We start from the raw sequence: 15,613 nt of genomic DNA on the forward strand, positions 1-15,613 counted from the left end.
TTCATCTTGGAAAATGAATCTTGTTCTCCAGAGATGAAATTTCCTTGCATTTACACAGCAGGCTACCTCCTCTTTCAACAGCGTGGCTTCCAAATTAGTCCGTATTAACATCTTTAAAGGCTTATCAGGGATATGGAAGAAAAATAAAAATCCTGTGAAATAGGCAAGATTTTAAAAAAAAAAAAAACCCAAAGGATTGTACTAGTTCCAAGGAAAAATGAGAGGTCGCAGTGTACATTTGTTGAAATGATTTGAAGTGGATATTTCTGAATTTAAATATAAAGCTGTGCAATTAAGTTACGGCACTTCCACCTCGCTTTCTTTAGGTTAATTTCCAACATCCCACAGCATACAAATTCAATTTATTCTTTAGTCCCTAGTGTTTTCAAGCCCCTTTATTTTTAATGGGACTATTTTTACTCAAGGAAGTTTTCATTATAAGTGTAAAGGACTTGGAAAAGACCTTGACATATGTGCTGGTTATGTGATGTAGCACACACACCGAGAAGAGAAACATAGCCCACATTAGTACAGCTGCAAGAAATATATCTGCTTATCATTTACTGCCTCAGAAAAAGAAAATCATTTACTGGCTCCCTAGATTTGGATAGGGAAATAAACTGTATGTTATTTTGTTTAAAGCAGAGGTCTTCAAACTTGGCAACTTCAAGGCTTGTGAGTTTAAACTCCCAGAATTCTCTGAGTAGAGAATTATGGGAGTTGAAGTCCACAAGTCTTAAAGTTGCCAGGTTTGGGACTGCTTTAAAGTATCATGTTCAGGTTAAAATAAAGTAAATGCCAAAGGTGAAAATCTCTTCAATTTTTCTTGTATATCAACCAACAAAGCCAATACAATTTGCATATCTGGGCTGTTGTTTTGCAAAAGCGAGATGTTTATTTTCTTATTGGCTTTGAAATAAGTAAATTTGATTGTTTGATTGTGTAATATTGACTAGTTTTAAGATAATGGGTTTTAATCTTAGTTTTAATTATTAGACTTGTACTTATATTGTTCTTATTGTTGTTGTGAGCCTCCCTGAGTCATCGGAGAGGGGCGGCGTAAAAGTCTAATAAATTATTATTATTATTATTATTATTATTATTATTATTAATTAAACGTAATGAATTGGTAGAGGGTTTTTTTATTTATTTGTATTTGTAACATGAAATGCAATCTGAATAAAAAATGATTCTGTCCAGGATTATAGCTCACGCAGTCATGAAGCAGGGAGCAACCCTGCCCTTTTTAAAGTCATGTTACCACATCAGAGGAAAGAGTGGTTTGCACATTGAGTAAAACTGATTTCATTGCAGAGACTTTTGAATGTCCGGCGATAAATCCAGAGTTCAGGATGGAAGTTTTCCTATCCCCATCTGCAAAATGAACAATCATTTTGCATTCAATCTTTTTTTTCCCACAGTCACCACAGCACAACTTTAGGAGCGAGTGCGTAGGTAAAATTATACGGAGTATTTCATTTTACCATTGACATGAATGCAAGTCAGCAGGCAAGTGTACCCTGAAGGCCTTTAGGCTGAAGAATGACCAAACTCTCCTGAGCAGATTAACAGCATCCATTTTCTCCCATCAGTTTTGCATTGTGTTAACTGTGCTGAAGTATATTTCCCTGCCTCCTTGACTGATGAACGCAATTGAAACCAAAATTTTCACTGCTAAACAAAGTAGCTGTGAAGTGAATTTTGCCCCCATTTAAACTTCTTTTGCCACAGTTCTTAAGCATGTCATTGCAGTTATTAAGTGAATCATGTAGTCACAAAGCAAAGTTGGCTTCCCCCATTGACTTTGCTTGTTGGAAGCTGGCTGGGAAGCTTACTAATAGTAATCACATGACCCAACATGGTATAACTGTCATAAATATAGGCAGGGCCACCATCAGGAATTTTGGGGCCCCATACAGCCTAAGTGTCTGTTAAAACTATTTGAAGTCGCCAAGCCACTCCATCCCCCGGGGATCATTTCCCAAGTGAGGCGGTCCCATAGGCCAGTGTTTCCCAACCTTGGCAACTTGAAGATATCTGGACTTTAACTCCCAGAATTCCCCAGCCAGCGAATGCTGGCTGGGGAATTCTGGGAGTTGAAGTCCAGATATCTTCAAGTTGTCAAGGTTGGGAAGCACTGCCATAGGCTATTTCAGGAACTGGGTTAAGCCGATTGTGTGGACTCATCCAGGAGAAAGAAAGAAGCGGGAGTGACAAGGGAAAGAAAGATCCTCCTGGCATCGGTCAGGCAGAGCGAGGCTTATTTACGGCTCCTTGGCACTTCTCCCTTCTTGTTGACAAAACCATATGCTTTCTAGCGAGGGGAGGGGGAGGGGGATCCCACACCCGGCAGCCACCGGCGAGGAGCTGGAAAGGACGAGGAGAGAGAAAAAGCAGGGTACCAGCAGTCGGGCGGGTGTCTTGAGGGGGCACTCCCATCTGGAAGGAAGGGAAGAAAGGCGAGGGCGAGCTATGAAGGAAGGAGGGAGGGTGGAAGGAAGGAAGGAAGGAAGGAAGGAATGGTAAAAGGAGCGATCAAGAGAGGAATGGGTGAATGAATGGACGGAGGGTGGGAAGGAAGGAAGGAAAGAGGGAAGGGACAGGAACAGAGGAAGGGTGCAAAGGAAGCAAGGAAAGGTGTGAAAGGGGAGAGTAAGAGAGGAAGGAGTGAAAGAAGGGAGTGAGGGAGGAAAGAAGGGAGGAAGGAGAAGGAAAGCAAGAAATGGAGGGAGGGAAAGAAAGGAAGAAAGAAAGGGGGAAGGGACAGGAACAGAGGAAGGAAGGAAGGAAACTTATGAAAGGGGAGAGTAAGAGAGGAAGGACTGAAGGAAGGGAGGAAAGGAGGGAAGAAGGTAGGAAGGAGAAAGAAAAGAAGAAATAGAGGAAGGGAAGGTAAAAGAGAGCAAGAAAAAGAGCAAGAAAGAGAAAGAAAGAAAGAAAGAAAGAAAATGAAAGAGAAATAAAAAGAGAGAGGGGGAATGAAAGAAATGGAAGGAGGGAAGGAAGGAGAGAAAGAAAGAGGAAGAAAGAAAGCAACAGAAAGAAAAAAGAATGAAAGAGCAAGAGAGAAAGAGAGAAAGAAAGAAAAAGAAATGAAAGAAAGAAAGAGGAAAGAAAGAGAATAAAAGAGAAATAAAAAGAGAGGGGGAATGAAAGAAATGGAAAGAGGGAAGGAAGGAGAGAAAGAAAGAGAAAGAAAGAAAGCAAGATAAAGAAAAAAGAATGAAAGAGCAAGAGAGAAATAGAGAAAGAAAGAAAAAGCAACGAAAGAAATTGTGATTTTTACTAGGCAGAGCGGCTGAGCCCGCCTCCTCGAAAAGACTACAACTCCCAAGAGGCACCGGGAGGGAAGTGTGGGCAAAGGGGGCGGGCACCCGCGGAGTTGGTCGTGGGAATAGTAGAATGAAAAGGCAGCCAAGTCGGCAAAATAAAGGCGAGTGAGTGAGGGAAGGGAATGTCGGGAGGGAATGGCTCACTGCTTTTCCACCCAGCCAGCCCCTTCCCACTGAGACAAGGGGGGGTCATGCGACTGCGGGCCCCCCTAATTGTTCAATTTCGCCGGGCCCGTTACACCACTCCCAGTAGTACCGGTCTATCGGCGGCCCTGAAGATAGGTCAGATCATGCAGAAAGCGGCCGCGAGAGCAATCATGGGCTTCCCTAGGTATGCCCATGTTTCATCAACACTCCACGGCCTGCACTGACTGCTGATCAATTTCTGGTCACAATTCAAAGTGTTGGTTATGACCTATAAAGCCCTACATGGCATCGGACCAGAATACCTACGAGACCGCCTTCTGCCACACGATTAGGTCCCACAGAGTTGGCCTTCTCCGGGTCCCGTCGACTAAACAATGTCGGTTGGCGGGGCCCAGGGGAACAGCCTTGTCTGTGGCGGCCCCAGCCCTCTGGAATCAACTCCCTCCAGAGATCTGAACAGCCCCCACCCTCCTCGCCTTCTGTAAGATGCTGAAGATTCAACTTTGTTGCCAGGTGTGGGGATGATTACCTTCCCCCTCGTTGTTTCTCTGACTTCTGTAGTGTGATTAACTGGGTTGAGTGTGAACGGGCAGGCAAGGGGCATTGCGCAGCAGTGGGGCGCTGCAGAGCCAGAGTGAGCAAGCACGCTTCTGCAAACTAGCCGCCTGAAAAATCGGGACTTTTTAAAAACGCTGCAGGACACGGGACAATTTACTAAAGAGCGGGAATGTCCTGCAAAAAGTGGGACATCTGGCAACCTTACCATATGAGCCTGAATACACCATCAAGGTATTTGTTCACTGTTAGAGAGCCAGTTTGGTCTAGCAATTAAAGCATCAGCTTAGAAACCAGGAAACTATGAATTCCAGGTCCACCTCTGTCATGAAAGCCAGCTGGGTGACTTTGGCCCAATCACTCTCTCTCTCAGCCCACAATCTTAGCCTTGGTCGACAAGTGTCAACCAGTAGAACGATGCTCAGCTGACCCCAGTGACCAGTTAGGTCCTACAGAGTGGGCCTTCTCCAGGTCCCATCAACTAAACAATGTCGTTTGGCAGGGCCCAGGGGAAGAGCCTTCTCTGTGGCGGCCCCAGCCCTCTGGAACCAACTCCCCCTGGATATTAGAATTGCCCCCACCCTCCTCGCCTTTCGTAAGCTCCTTAAAACCCACCTCTGCCATTAGGCTTGGGGAAACTGAGATATTCTTTCCCTCTATGCCTTTACAATTTATGCATGGTATGTTTGTTTATATGTATGTTTGGTTTTACAATAAGGGTTTTTTAGTTGTTTTAGTATTGGATTTACATGCTGGTTTTTATTACTGTTGTTAGCCGCCCCGAGTCTATGGAGAGGGGCGGCATACAAATCCAATAAATAAATAAAAAATAAATAAATCTAGGAGCAGGTGGAGAGAAAGACCCTACACTTAAGGGAAACTGCAAGGAAGAAAAAATATTGTTGATTCTTGGCATTTAAAATTCAGCATTAAAAATTTATTTCCTTAAATAGTAGTAAGGATTACTGGGTTATCATAATTTTAGCTGCCCTTTTGATATTAGAATTCTCAGTGAATTTCATCAGCCTCAGTCTCAAGCTATACCACTAAGCAGATATAATTATTCTTAATTTAGCATCAGCACCAGACAATCACAGTAAGAATTTGTAGAGCCTCCATTTCTACAGATTGTCCTATTATATCCCTTCAAAAAAAACCCCTGCAGTTCTAATAACAGAAGGCTGTAGGATGAACTTGTTCTTGCTAAATCAAGATTTTTAGCCCATGTTCGGTGATAATTTTCCTGTTTCACCATATGCACCCTTATTCACTAGACAAAAATGGTATTAATATTTATTTGCTTCTGTTTGCTGTATTTTCCATTATCTTTCCTGAATACTAAAGTAAAAATAAAAGAGTTTTGAGGAGGAGTCTGAACATCCTCACTGGAGGTCAATGAAATGTTAGCACTTTGGCTGCTTAAACAAAGTCCATTTGTGAATTATAATAGTATCTCATCTAATAAAATATAAATGTCTTCTCTTAGCTAACATTGAATGCACATCCTATATACATCTCTTCTGGCCATTAATTTGTATTAAGCTTTTGGCAACCATATAAGATCAGCCAAGTGATAAGCTTTTATTTCTTGTCAACTTAAATCAAAAGTAAAATGCCAGTTGAGATATTTAAAAAATGCACACCAATGTGGATCCTTTTCAAAACTGACATTTCTCCCTTACTGGGTATTAATACTTTCTTTTAATAAACAGTGGTAAAAATACATGTATAGAAGTGATAGAATCTAATCACAATTTTAAGGTTATCAGATAATAAGGAACATGTACTTAAGTGATTCCTTTCATTCTAAGAACTATTTGCCAGAAGCAATCCATTGTAAGAAGATTCACCAAAAGAAGGTTGAAAATTATTGATCATAATATTACTATACTAGTCCAAAGCAAGTAGATGAAGCAAATGATAGAAGGTTCTGTTCAGCTTCCGTGCCTAAGGGAGGACAAGAAGTTGCTGCTAATCTAACATTTTAGCCACTACATTAGCTTCTGGATGGTTTGATTGATATATTCAATTCAATTTAATTTATTAGATTTGTATGCCGCCCCTCTCCAAAGACTCGGGGCGGCTCACAACAGTACTAAAACAATATTATAGCGAAACAAATCTAATATTGAAAGAAGCATATAAAACTCTATCATATTAAAAAGCAAACAGCATATACATACCAAACATAAATATAAAAATATTTTAAAAGCCTGGGGGAAAAGGTGTTTCAACTCCCCCATGCCTGGCGGTATAGATGGGTCTTGAGTAATTTACGGAAGACAAGAAGGGTGTGGGCAGTTCTAATATCCGGGGGGAGTTGATTCCAGAGGGCCAGGGCCACCACAGAGAAGGCTCTTCTGTAGGGCTTTATAGGTCATATACCACATTTTTCAGAGTATAAGACGCCCCTTACTTTTGGGCAATAAAGGGCAGCCATTCATGGCCCTACTGAAACGGGGGGAGTGCACGCGCGCGCACATGCATGTGCCTACGCACACAAGCACACTTCAGTTTTATGCGCATGTGCAAAATTGCAACCCAAAGCAGTCTCCATTCAGGAACATCTCCGTGTTTCCCCGAAAAGAATGCCTATTTGGCCTTATTATGGGTGGAGTACAGGAGGTGGGGTGGGGCGCAAGACGCCTGTCTTACTGGAATCTGGTAGCTCCATGTCATCCCTCAGCCGGTCTGTTTAGTTCCAGCTCCAGCACCAGCTGTCACCATAGAATAGAGCGGGAAGCTCATTAACAGAGTGGCTATTGCCCTGGCTGGGTTTTGGCAGCCGCAGGGCTTGAGTTTAGGGTGGTGGGGGAGAAAAAGAGAAAGAAAGACAGACAGACTTTTGGCTGTACACAAAGAAACCAGCAGAAGCCTTTCTTTCTTTCTTTCTTTCTTTCTTTCTTTCTTTCTTTCTTTCTTTCTTTCTTTCTCCCCCCCACCCCCAACTCTGGCTCTGTGGCTTCCAAACCCCCAGCCAGGGCAGCAGATGATCTATGATTGCGCTTCCTGCTCTATGGTGACAGTCAGCTTTTCAGATGCAGCCATTGGGTTAAAGAAAATGTGTTTTATCTTGGAATAGATTTATCTTGATGTTCCTTAAAAATCCATTTCATTCCAGTTAGGTCCTAATTTCACATAGGAGTGAAATTGCATTCCCCGTTGTAAGATTTACATCTAGTTAATAAATGTTTCATTGAGTTACTCATTTATGAATAGCAGGACTTTCTCCTAAGCATTATTTTAGGGAGCTGATGTGTCCTATAATACAGCATACAGTACTGTTTTGCTGATAAAACAGCAATCCTGGCTTAGCAAGGATCAAAAAATCTTAAATATATGTAATCTCATAGATAACTTAAACTTCAAAAGAATGGAAGTGGAAATAGAAGAGAAAGTGAATATATTTAGAAATTTATGACGGGACAAAAATAAAACTCATTCAAGTGGTCTACATTAGATCAAAAGTGTTATGCAGAAAATAGCCACAGATTTTCAATTTTATTAGTGGCCTTCTGTTTCACTGATAGTACCTAAGAATGCGAATATGGACAATATAATATACTTGCCCTTTTCATACAAAAAAGTTATTTTAATAAATTTGTGGGGGGATTCCAGTTTTGAACTTCTGTCAAAAATGTACATTAAAGTTCTGCAAAAACATTCTCTAGTTCTTATGTTTAAAAGAGGTAGCATCGTAGGTCAGCTAAGTAAGTTTTAAAACACTCTTGGACTCTCCACATTTCACTGAACTACAGTTACCCTTATCTAATAAATCACATCCTCCTGGATTAAAAGATCAAATAGCTTTGCACCAGGGGAGGGTTCCAACTTACCTCGCTGCTGGTTCACTCCTTTCTGTGCCTTGTGGGCGCTTGTGTGCATGTGCAGTAACAAAAAATATGGGGGTTGGAAAAATGTTGACGGCCACATGCACAGTGTCAGAACTCAACTTCTGTGCATGCTCAGGGGGGATTTAAAAATTCAAAAAAATCATTTAAAAAAAACAGTGGCAGCGCCCACAGACTGACACTGACTGATCCAGTTCAGTGATGTCATAATTTAGTTTAGTTATTTATTTATTAGATTTGTATGCCGTCCCTCTCCGTAAACTCAGGGCGGCTCACAACAAAATAGAATAATTTATGACAAATCTAATAATTTAAAAACATTAAAACACTGGCTGGCTGGCTGGCTGGCTGGCTGGCTGGCTGGCTGGCTGGCTGGCTGGCTGGCTGGCTGGCTGGCTGGCTGGCTGGCTGGCTGGTTGATTTATCAAGCATGTACAAGGTAGTAGGTATTGGTATAAACATAAACCTTAGCAAAGTAGGTTGAGTAAATTAGGCAATAGGACAGTAGCACAGGGACTGTAGGCACAATGGTGAGCTTATGCACGTCCCTTACAGACCTCTTAGGAATGGGGTGAGGTTGACTGTAGACAGTATAAGGTTAAACGTTTTGGGGTTTGAGGAAGAAACCACAGAGTCAAGAAGTTCATTCCAGGCATTGATCACTTTGTTGCTGACGTCATATTTTCTGCAGTTGAGTTTGGAGCGGTTTCCATTAAGTTTGAATTGATTGTGGATGAGTTTGTAGAACCACTGTTCTAGGCTATTTAAGCCCAAAATTTCACGTCTGGTGGAATAAATTATTCTGTTGCAAGCAGAGGAGTGGAAAACTTTATTCATTGGAGGCCCCACTTTTTTCTCATTGCATGACAGTGAAGTTCTTTCCTTCAATTTGTCCTGCCCAATTTTAGCAAAGATGGATTAGACTCATGTCTCTGGTGGAACCAAGGCCAACTGTCTCCCTCTAAGGCAGTGATGGTGAGTCTATGACACAGGTGCCGCAGGCGGCATGCGGAGCCATATCTGCTAGCACACGAGCCATAGCCTTAGCTCAGCTCCAACGTGCATGTGTGTGCCAGCCAGCTGATTTTTGGCTCTCCCAGAAGTTCCGGGGGGGGCATTTTTGGCTTCCAGGGAGCCTACTGGGGCATGGGGGATGATGTTTTTACCTTCCTTCGGCTCTACGGAAGCCTTTGGAGTCTGTGAAGGGCAAAACACGAGCCTACTGGGCCCACCTGAAGTTGGGAAACAGGCCATTTCCGGCCTCCAGAGGGCCTATGGGGTGGGCAGGGGCAGTGAAAGGCTGCAAAAAGTTTTACTGCCACACTGTGGGTGTGGCTTATTTGTGGGTGTGGCTCGCTGGTCACATGACCAGGTGAGAGAGGCTTGACAATCATGTGTCCAGTGGTGGCTTAAAGGTCATGTGACTGGCTTAAAGGTGGCCAACATCAAGGATTTGGGTTAGGATTAGGGTGCCTGGCCTCTCCTCACCTCAAAGAGATTTATTTATTAAATTTATTTATTTATTAAATTTGTATGCCGCCCCTCTCCGTAGATTCAAGATACAATTTCCCTATCTATTTACTATTACTGAACATCCAAAATATACTATTTAATTCTTTTTTTAAAAAAAAAATTAAATGGTTTTTATTGATTATATAAATTTTAAAAAACAAGACAAACAGAACATACATAACAAGAAAGGGGGGGTGAGGAAAGAAAACAACAAAAACAAAACATTAAATGGACATTTCCATAATGTGAATTATACATGGTACACATCACAAAAGTGAAAAAATAATATTATGACTATAAGAGATTATTTTTACAATACATCAAGTTTGTTTATAGTAACTTATATCACTAAGTGCACAATATATGTATGGATATATATGGATATATCAGTGAAATGAAGGGTTGCAAATTTTTTTACTACCACACTGTGGGCGTCGCTTATTTTGTGAGTGTGGCATGATGATCATATGACCGGGGATGGCTTAAAGGTCATGTGACTGGCTTCAAGGTGGACAATTTGACGTCACTCGTATCAAGAGTTTGGGTTAGGGTTAAGGTGTCTGGCCTCTCCTCTCCTCAAAGAGATACAATTTCCCTATCTATTTACTACACTGAACATCCAAAATATACTATTTAATTCTATGTATATATACCGGATGTGTACATACATGTAACACACAGGCACACAAAAATATGCATTATCTACTATTATCTACTATATAAACTGTATGTGTATGTACACACATACACCACACACAGCTCTTCTAAAATTATACACATTCAAGCTCATTTACTGCAATAGGAAAAATATATCCAGAGCCCAGAAGGGAAAAAAATAAAAAAATAAAAATTTTCTACCGGTTCTGCGTACCTGACCAATTTTTTTCTACTGGTTCTGCATACCTGACCCTACCTGTAGGAGCCCATTACTGTATCTATCTACCTATTTGACTGATTTGATTTGATCTCTGGGCAGGGGGAGCTGTTTTTGCCCTCTCCAGGCATTGAATTATGGGTGTGGGCACTTACATATGCACGATAGCGTGCGCGCACTCTCTTTTGGCACTTATTTTATTTATATATTTATATATTTATATATTTATATATTTATTTATTTATTTATTTATTTATTTATTTATTTATTTATTTATTTATTTATTTATTTATTTATTTATTTATTTATTTATTTATTTATTTATTTATTTATTTATTTATTTATTTATTTATTTATTTATTTATTTATTTATTTATTTATTTATTTATTTATTTATTTATTTATTAGATTTGTATGCCACCCCTCTCCGTAGACTCAGGGCGGCTAACAACAATAATGAAACAAAATGAAACAAAAAGTGTTGAAAAATGTTCGGAAACTTCAGGTCGTGCAGAATGCAGCTGCGAGAGCAGTCATGGGCTTCCCCAGATATGCCCATGTTACACCAACACTCCGCAGTCTGTATTGGTTGCCGATCAGTTTCCGGTCACAATTCAAAGTGTTGGTTATGACCTATAAAGCCCTTCACGGCACCGGACCAGATTATCTCAGGGACCGCCTTCTGCTGCACGAATTCCAGCGACCAGTTAGGTCCGACAGAGTGGGTCTTTTCCGGGTCCCGTCAACTAAACAATGTCGTTTGGTGGGACCCAGGGGAAGAGCCTTCTCTGTGGCGGCCCCAGCCCTCTGGAACCAACTCCCCCCAGAGATTAGAATTGCCCCCACCCTCCTTGCCTTTCATAAGCTTCTTAAAACCTACCTCTGCCGTCAGGCATGGGGGAACTGAGATATTCTTTCCCCCTAGGCATTACAATTTACACATGCTATGTTTCTATGTATATTTGGTTTTATAATAAGGGTTTTTTTAGTTGTTTAGTATTGGATTGTTACATGCTGTTTTTTATCACTGTTGTTAGCCGCCCCGAGTCTGCGGAGAGGGGCGGCATACAAATCCAATAAATAAATAAATAAATATAACAAATCTAATATTTAAAATAATTAAAAGACCCCATGTTGTGGAGCTATGTGTAAGTCAGACCTGCGCATTCTAATTTCTATCATTCCTGTAGGGAACACAAAGTGCTTCAAAGTTAAGAAGACTGTGGGTATCTACTCCTGACTGTTTTCCCATGTTTCATTTTCCTGGATCGACTCCAGGGCTCTTCCCTTTGCTCCTTCCTGTTGCCACACCCGGTCTATTCTTTTTTTGGAATGTCAACTCTGCCTTTGAAAAAAATCCCACAGGGCAGAGGAGTTTTGCTCTTCCACTTCTGTGTGTTTCAAAAGTTGGTTCAGTTCCTCACACATAACCAACTTAAAACAGTTCATTTAGTGACTGTTCAAAGTTACAATGGCGCTGAAAAAAAGTAACTTGGGACTGTTTTTCATACTTACAACCACTGCAGCATCCTTATGGACAGGGGTCCTCAAACTTGGCAACTTTGAGACTTGTGGACTTCAACTCCCAGAATTCTCCAGGCAGCACAGCTATTAAGTCATGTAGGGCTTTATAGGTGATAACCAATACCTTAAATTGTGTCTGGAGACTGATTGGTAACCAGTGCAGTTCACAGAGCATTGGTGTTATACACAACAGTTCGCTCGGCTGCATTCTGGATTAATTGTAGTCTCTGAACACCCTTCAAGGGTAGGAGATGACAAGTTGAGAATTACTTTTTATTGTATAATACTGTACTTCAATGTGTTATTTATTTATTTATTTATTTATTCAATTTTTATGCCGCCCTTCTCCTTAGACTCAGGGCTGCTTACAACATGTTAGCAATAGCACTTCTTAACAGAGCCAGCATATTGCCCCCACAATCCGGGTCCTCATTTTACCCACCTGGGAAGGATGGAAGGTTGAGTCAACCTTGAGCCGGTGATGAGATTTGAACCACTGACCTACAGATCTACAGTCAGCTTCAGTGGCCTGTAGTACAGCACTCTACCTGCTGCGCCACCTCAGCTCTTATGTAATAAAGTAGTAAGGAGTCCACATTTGCAGTCCAATATGTGGTTTTATTTTATTTTATCTTCTGACACATATCTCTTAAGAAAGATGCCTTTCATAAAATAATGTTTAACTGTAGTGTACAAGGAGGGATATTTTTGAGAAGGAAAGCAGCATGTTTCCTAATGTTTTTCAGAGCTAGATTAACTTTCTGCCCTGACTTGTCCTAGTGGGAAAGCGAACTGCAATGCCAATGTCTTGAGAGAGAACCTCTTCTCATCAAGCACAGTATGGTACAAATGCTGTTGTGTCTTATCACAAAGCTACCTTGCTGTTTTCGCATAAGGGAGTTCAGGTCATTACAAGATCTGCAGGGCTGTTCGCTCGCCCCACCGCGTGATGTAATTGATACAATAATTTTTAGCAAGGTACTCCTTGTACTTCACTTTAATCGTATCCTCCTGATGAATAGTGATGCACAGTCTTATGTAAGTAACTAAATCTGGATCTTTCTACTTAAGCACTATAAAGAGCAAAATGATGGATACTCAGAAGCTGACCTTGCAGGGGGCAGCAGTCATAAGCTGAAAAATAGAGCTGCATTTGTGTATAGCCTTTCCAAAGCTCTCGGATCTCATCAGTACTTTTAACATGGGGAATACAGATAATACATTAAATCCAGTATTTCTCAATTATTTTATGTTATGCCCCCCCCCCCCAAGGAACAAAGAAACATTTTTTGCAATAAATGTTTGCAATATTCAGCACATTTTTGCTGAAAAAACTCAAGGGACTTATCAGCGTGATTGGGGTGTAATGCATTTAAGTGATGTCTTAGATTATTTGGCTTCATGCTGTCCCCTGCCAACATTTTTAGACACAGTAAACATAGTGATCTTTCTTTGTCTCCCACTGTAGTCACAGGGAAGCCAAATGCTACATATGCTATGTCATATTTCCTCGTCTTAGCTTTCGGGAGACTTATGTTTGTCTCAAAATCCCCGTCTCTCTCCTCCTTTCTTTTCATCCCTGTTAAATAATAATAATAATTATTATTATTATTATTATTATTATTATTATTATTATTATTATTATTTATTAGATTTGTATGCCGCCCCTCTCCGAAGACTCGGGGCATCTCCATGCGTCTCTTAAGAGTTTGTTATATGCACTTCATATCTCCTACTCTGTGCTATGTGCTATTGTTCTGTGCAAAAAAAACCCTACTCCCCATGCCAAAAAAAGCACATTTCCTGGGGCCATGCACCCCTCCCCTCCGGCATTGCTCCACCAGGGGTAGGCTACTGCCTGGACAGGGGGGAACGCAGTGGGGTAGCAAAAATGGAGCTCTGCCCCAGAACACCCAATTTGCACTGAAAGATGTCGAAGGAAAATGCAGGGCGTCCTGCATAAGCCACGCCCACAGTGTGGTAGTAAAATATTTGGTAGCCCTTCACTGCGCTCCATGTCTCCCCAGGGGGAGGCGCCCCATTATTTGAAAAACACTGATTTAACCTAAGAAATGGGATGATGATTCCTGGGATACTCGTGTATCATTCTTCAGCAATTACTAAAACATAATTAATAATTAATAATAATAATAATAATAATAATAATAGTAATGTATTAGATTTGTATGCCGCCCCTCTCTGAAGACTCAGGGTGGCTCACAACAGTAATAAAAAACAATATTATAGCAAGACAAATCTAATATTAAAAAGTAGCATATAAAACCCTATCATATTTAAAAAACCAAACAGCACATACATACCAAACATAAAATATAAAAAGCCTGGGGGAAAGGTGTCTCAACTCCCCCATGCCTGCCGGTATAGGTGGGTCTTGAGTAGTTTACGAAAGACAGGGAGGGTGGGGGCAGTTCTAATCTCCAGGGGGAGTTGATTCCAGAGGGCCAGGGCCGCCACAGAGAAGGCTCTTCCCCTGGGGCCCGCCAAACGACATTGTTTAGTCGACGGGACCCGGAGAAGGCTGACTCTGTGGGACCTTATCGGTCGCTGTGATTCGTGCGGTAGCAGGCGGTTCCGGTCCAATGCCATGTAGGGCTTTAAAGGCTTTAAAGCTTGATATTTCACTTCAAATTTTTCTGAACCCCTCTGCATGCCATTTCCCTATCATTTCTCTTGTCATTGACCCAAATACTACTACTTGTACAAAAAAAAGTGCTTTAGTCATTTCAGTCTTCTTGCTTGAATAACATTCATGAGACAAGATTGTCTGGTCCTTCAAGTTAATTTTGTATCACTTACACAAGGGAAATATAGTAAAATTTGTGTGTATTTCCTAAAGGTGCTTTGCCTACAGCTTCTTTTTCCAGTTCTCTCATCTCTGTGTTAAAAATAAAAATGCATTATCAGCAAAAAAAAAATAAAAATCTGCTGAACTCATTTTTGAACCCAGCATTAAAAAATTCACTTGCTGTCTACAGGGGATTATAATGATACCTGGAACAACTGGGTTAATAATCTGCTGAGTATCTTATCTAAGGTACATCACAACAAATATAAATGCTATGCAGCTTTATTTGTATCAGTGGAAAGTTCTTCCCAAATTCCTTTGAAAAGGAGACTTTTGTGCCGTAAGCTTTAAAAATTTTAATCAACTAATCATTTGTAGTTTAATTTACAACTCAAATACATTTATGAGAGTTTCTTCTGAAAATGCAATTGTTTTCAAAGGAAAAGAATTATTATTTGATATTTGACTGCATTATAGATCATGTCACGGACTTTTAGGAAACAGTAAATAAATACAACAGCTAAACAAATGCATTTAGCAATCATTTGCTTCCTGTGAGAAAGTAGGATGAATGGTTCTTCTTAATTTTCCTATATATATTTGTAAGAATAGTTATTAAAAATAACATTTACTGTACGCTTTTTAAAATTACTCTTTTATAGTTGATAAGCAGTCCGTAAACAACTTCCTGGTTTGACAAGGTATGATTATCTATCAGCAAGAACGTTAATTTATATTTATTTTAATTCTAAATAATAATAAAATAAAATCTGTGTATCCAGTGTTTCTGCATTAAACTTTGTTCTCTTTAAACTAAGAGGAAACTCTCAAGTCAAAATAAGCAAAGGAATATTGTGGTCAAAAGCCTTTTAATCAACTCATCTGATTAAACGGTTAAACACTACAGCCTTAATATCAGCAACAAAGGTCTGATAATTTACCAGTATATACTTGTCAGTAAGTCCATGAAAGACTTTTGGTAAATATGCATTAAGCCTAGGATGTTGGAGCC

The sequence above is a fragment of the Erythrolamprus reginae genome, chromosome 2 (genome assembly GCF_031021105.1).
Source record: "Erythrolamprus reginae isolate rEryReg1 chromosome 2, rEryReg1.hap1, whole genome shotgun sequence".
Lineage (NCBI taxonomy): Eukaryota > Metazoa > Chordata > Lepidosauria > Squamata > Dipsadidae > Erythrolamprus > Erythrolamprus reginae.